The sequence below is a fragment of the Drosophila yakuba genome, chromosome 2L (assembly GCF_016746365.2).
Source record: "Drosophila yakuba strain Tai18E2 chromosome 2L, Prin_Dyak_Tai18E2_2.1, whole genome shotgun sequence".
NCBI classification, from domain to species: Eukaryota; Metazoa; Arthropoda; class Insecta; order Diptera; family Drosophilidae; genus Drosophila; species Drosophila yakuba.
The window spans coordinates 2,514,872-2,520,370 of NC_052527.2; the positions used below are offsets into that span (position 1 = coordinate 2,514,872).

General features: G+C 43.6%; 1 non-coding gene across 1 annotated transcript; it reads left to right on the plus strand.

The window, feature by feature from the left end:
- The first annotated feature begins 402 nt into the window (after positions 1-402).
- Trnay-gua lies at positions 403-499 on the plus strand. Its single transcript has 2 exons — positions 403-439; positions 464-499. It is a non-coding gene; the product is annotated as a tRNA-Tyr (tRNA).
- The last annotated feature ends 5,000 nt before the right edge of the window (positions 500-5,499 follow it).

Consider the following 5,499-nt stretch of genomic DNA (forward strand, 5'->3'; position numbering starts at 1 on the left):
ATCGTGTCTTCTGCGCGCCTGTGGCATGATTCACTTGGTCCGGTTACCCGAATCTTCGGGCCACAGGCGATGCTGCTAGAGTGAACTTGGTTCCCCGGGGAGATGACTCATGGCCAGCGTTTACTAGGTGGCCACCTTAATTGTCGCCCCCGATGCGCACTGTCTGTGTTTACACACCCGGCGCCCTTCTTTCATCTGACCGAAAAAATAAAAACAACAAGAAATTCGAAAACAATCGGCTTGCGTTCGATATTCACTGCTGGCTCTGCATAAAGCGAAGCTCATTTCCCCCCAAATCACCGCCGCGTCGTCGAAATACCGCCACTTAAATTTGTCTCAGCTGATAAGTTGTCTTTCACTCGCGTTGTTTATGAACTCGTTTTGCAGCGAGCCATATATAGACCTTCGATAGCTCAGTTGGTAGAGCGGTGGACTGTAGATTGGCATTACGACGAGTGTAGACATCCATAGGTCGCTGGTTCAAATCCGGCTCGAAGGATCGGAATCTTTTTTTTTCATTGCAAAGAAATGGCAGTAAATTGCAATTCTGGAAATACAGTTTTGAGTACCTGTGACCTGTTAATAAAGCCAACTTTCCATTTTATAAAACACTTCTTCAGCTGATAAAGGAAAGCCATCAATTTTAAACAAAAAACCTATATAGACCGATACATCAAGCCTTGATTCTTCTAAAGAGACAGTTTCAAAAGGCCAGAATTGTTTCGAAAAGGGCAGTCTGATAAATCTGAGCCAGATCATAATGGAGAAAACAAATTGTAACAAAAATTACAGGCCTCAATTTGCATTTGTCCTTTCACAAAGGACCATCGAGCCACAAAGCCAAGAGCCAGAATAATAACAACTGGCAGCCAAAACGGCAACAAAGACCAGCATCACATCAGCATAAAAGTCGAGACTTTTCGACTCACAATCGCAAAATCGAATGGCTGCCAACGTCCTGCCGCTTTGGCTGCCGTTTTCTCCAGATTCTCCTCCGCCCAAAAAAAACAGATGCTATCAATACATCATTTGCCTTTGTGCGGCTGTCACAAATTCATTCACCTGTTCTCGGGCCACGACTTCATCATCAGAAGCCGGAGCAGCCGGGCATCCAGACAATTATACTGCGTTGATCTCCAATTAGGCTGTCGAAACTCCATTTACACGGCCAACGGGCGTCCCATAAAACATCAAGACTGGCTCTTTCATATACGGATATGTATGAATGTGTGTCTTACATACACAGCAAAAACAGCAAATGCGGGAAACGTAAGGGCATAAAAGCAACAGATTCGGCTCTCGTTTAGTTGCAAGTCATCTTCGCATCTCCTCCAGCGGCACCATCATCATGCGCATCCTCATCCTCATCCATATCCACATCGGCGAGTTAAGTAAATACAAATATGAATGAATATGAATTGCTCACTGGCTCCTTGTGAAGATCTGGATCTGCATCTGGATCTTGGCAGATCATCATCCGGCATTGTCTCAGCCGTCATTCCCCATTCCAGTCCTTCAATCCAATTCCAAGTCGAGTGTTCGGACGTACAACTCAAGAGTGTTTGCCCTTTCAGCGATCTCCAGCTCGATCTCGATCTCTTGGCCATATAACAGTTGCACTTTTGCCTCGCTGAAGATCGAAATTCGTGTAATTTCTTAATGGCTCCCCTACATACCAACATTGGATATACATGTATGTATGTGTGGCTGGATTGCTGGACTCTGAAGCCATAGATATGTATAGGTCTGGTGTGCTCGACCTTAATTAGTTCAACACTCGTTAGATATTCCACAAGCCACAGGCATTCGCGAGTGCACATTTGCATGCCGATGATTGTGATTATGACGATGGCATGCCGTCGAAGAACTTAATACTCACCTTGGAGAACAGCTTTTCCCTCATTACTGAAATTCCAATTGATCGAAAGGAACCTATGTTGGCTATATCGATACCAAGTAATACCCTTTTTCGAACTTTAAATAACAAACCAAATTAGTAATAGGCTAATTATCTTTTTACGATTACGTGCCTTACTTAACCCCAGTTCCCAAAGTTCTTATTACTCAGTTTTTAATTAAATTTCCCCCTTAAGTACTCAACGAACATTGTTCTTGGTTGCCCTGCTGCGATACACTTAATACCGTGCATACAGCAGAAGTCTTGGATCTTTAATAACCACACATACTTGGGTGTTAAAATGGGGCGCCACAGCCATGGAAAGCCAGTGTGGCTTGCGGCGCGTCGCTTTGTCTGCAGCTTCAACTGCTGCTGCTGCTGCAAAAAAATAACAAAATAAATTGAAGCAAAACAAAGGCTGAGAATGCTTTCCAGCTTTCCCCGGCAGACGGCCAAGAAGAAGAACGTACTCGCCGGGAGCAAGAAATCTTATTAAAGCGTAACTAAATGCCACGGATTAATGTCTAACAGGCGGTGGCAGGCAGCAGGTGCTGCGCATAAATGCCAGTTTAGTAGCCGGTCTGACAGCAGGACACTCTGGGTGGAAGTGGATGTGGTCATGGAGCTGGACGTGGACTTGGACTTGGACCCCACATGAGGATGCCGATGGGGCATTAGCATATAAGCCTTGGCCAGCTAATGAAGGCCACTGCAACGGCAGCCAGTTTGCTGCCTAAGTCTTTCGTTAGAAGCTGGCTGCAAGTTCGCTGCCTAAGTCTTTCGTTAGCGGCTGGCGGAAACGAATGTTTTGATGATCGCAGAAAACGAGGCAGTAACAAATGCCTAGTTGAGTGTAACCAAAACAAAAACAAAACAATTAATCAGCAGAAACGGCAAAATGGCAATGACTTTGCCTGTGAAATGAATATATTTATATTTAATATGCAATTAGCATATCCGAACGTGTGCCCTGCTATTCAAATGAGGCGCGAAGTTAATTGAATGTGAATTCATTGCTGCATGTTCGAGCCGTGTGAACTCAGCTGGAGTTTGTGTCTTCCAGATTTGTTCGTTAGCCGACTTAATATCCCTCGCCACTCGCTGTGACATTTATAGTATTGTTTCACCAGCCCTAATGACTCAACCGAACTGGACCATAAAGTATTAATTTTATTTCCCGCTCCCACAGTGCCGACCGCCATTAGAAGCAAATTGAATTTATCTTTACAGTTATACATAAATTATTATTTAATTGTCCCTTTATTTGCAAAATGCACCATAAAACGGTTGCCACCCAACAAAGAGAATTGCAGTAGAACCATGCGTATGCAAATATTTTTTATTCAATATTAATCTGTGCATTTTATTGCTGTCATATTGATGTATAAAAGTCTGTAGGTCGTACTAGACAGTCAATTTAACACTAATAACAAATAAGGCACATGGGAATTTAAATAAATATTAAATTAGTCAAGTCATTGAAAATATGAAGTAGTCAAATATTTGTTACATATTTAAGCATGAAAAATGATACTTGCTTTCTCAATAATATTTGCAGATGCTTAACATTGGCTGATAGTTTCATCATCGCCACTAATTCTATATACATCGCAAGTGCTCCCTTCAAGTTCTCTGTCACTAATTGCATTAAATAAACAAAATAGTTGCTTATATGCGTAATTATGAATCGCATCACCCAGAGCAATTTCCACAGCAACCAAAACCCCCTCCCCACTCCTCCCCATCCCTTTCGACCGATTCAAGCAATTAATAAACTAAAGACTGCATTTGAATTTTCAATTTGACACAAGCTCCCCGCGTCCGACCGCTGAGTGTTAGTTTGATTTATCATTTGCTAATTGAAAAATTATACTGTTTTGTATTTGTCAGGCAGTTAGTTAAAATGTTGTCATGTGGGGGTGAATGGGGGGGATGGGGGCTGACAGTGCCAATTTATTGAATGATTGGACTGGGAATCAAGCGCGCACGTTGTAAATGATACAGCCGAGGAATTTTTCCTAGGAATTTTGATTGAGTTGAATAAGCAATCGAATGGCTGGATTTTCGTATTTAATATGTAAACGAATTGTGTAAGTGCTGCGCTAAAAATAGCCACTGGCATATCAGACTTGCCGACTGACTCGTCAAATTCCAGGCCTGCAATTCCGAGCAATCGAAAGACTTAGGCAATGAACTTGTAGCCTCCCAAACAGAACTCATTGTTTTCTGAACTCATTGGGCTGCCAGGGGGGGAGGGGGAAAACGAAAATTTATAAGCTACCCGGCGAATTAATGCACATAAATAAACAAAATGTGACGTTGAGCGAAAGACAAGCACTTGAAGTATTTTAATTGTCTAAATGCCAGCGCTGATGATCAGCTCCCATCGCCGACTACAAAACCGAAACCGAATCGAAACAGAAAGCCACCAAGCAATTGCTCGGCTCTTTAAAAGCACACTTTGCAACAAAATAAAGGTCCACTAAACATACAAATCGTAGGTACTTAAATAATATCAGAAAAAGAATTTAAAGTTGACAACTTAATGTAACATAATCTGAACATGGTTTATATAGCATGTAACTTTTGAGTTATATCGTAGCACTTAATACTACGAAAAGCATATACTCTCTACATTTTATCAATAATTTAGAAGCTACTTAATAATTTTAAAAGTACTTACGTTTAAAAAAATTCACTTCCTGATGAGTGTAGTCGAAAATCGCCACTCAGTGCCGACTTGGGACACTTTGGAGGCTGCGTGGCGGCCAGGAACCTCTTGCCCGCTTGCGCCTACGACAATTTATGTGTTGGCTTGAAATTTCTCACAGAAAACAAAGGAAATTCCAGTTGGGCCTGCGGAATGTGCCTCTCGCTTGCGCAGTAAGTGTCCCGCTCGCACCGCCGATTGCGATTGGGCCGCCGCCGCTGACATTTTGCATTTCGTGCAACGCATTCCTTGGGGCGCTGCTGGGCGCATGCGTACCACACACCAAGGACCATGGACCTGGAGCATGGACCCTGCATCCAACATCCAGCATCCAACATGCAGCATGCAGCATACAGCATCAGCATCCACCATACAGCATTGACACTGATGAGTCCGGCGGACCAGCAACCTCGAATGTCGTTGCCAGAGGCAGCGTTCAAGTCTGGGGATCTGAATCTGAATCTGAGACGAGGACCAAGAGCCAGGCCAGCATCATCTGGCCGCCAAGGTGGTCACCCCAAATGCAACACGCAACAACAACTGCGGCGTGATTGTTATGGCCGTGTTGCTCGGCCCAGCTCCCTTGTTGCCCCAACCTCAGCCCCGCAGTCCACAGTCCACAGTTGCATTGTAAATTCGTAAAACAATAAAGAAATAAATTACTTTGGGCCCCAAGTCCAAGCTCAAGAACTCTTGTCCAGGCCGGGGGAACCACAGATACAGACTCAAAGACTCTACAGCTCACCAGCTCTACAGCTCTACAGCTCTCCAGCTCACAGGCTCACAAAGAACACGACAAAGCGTTGAAATCGTCGTGGCTTTTGTCCGAACAGGAACAGAGCAAACAAACATACAGATACAGCAAAACAGCAAAACAGCAATACAGCAATAC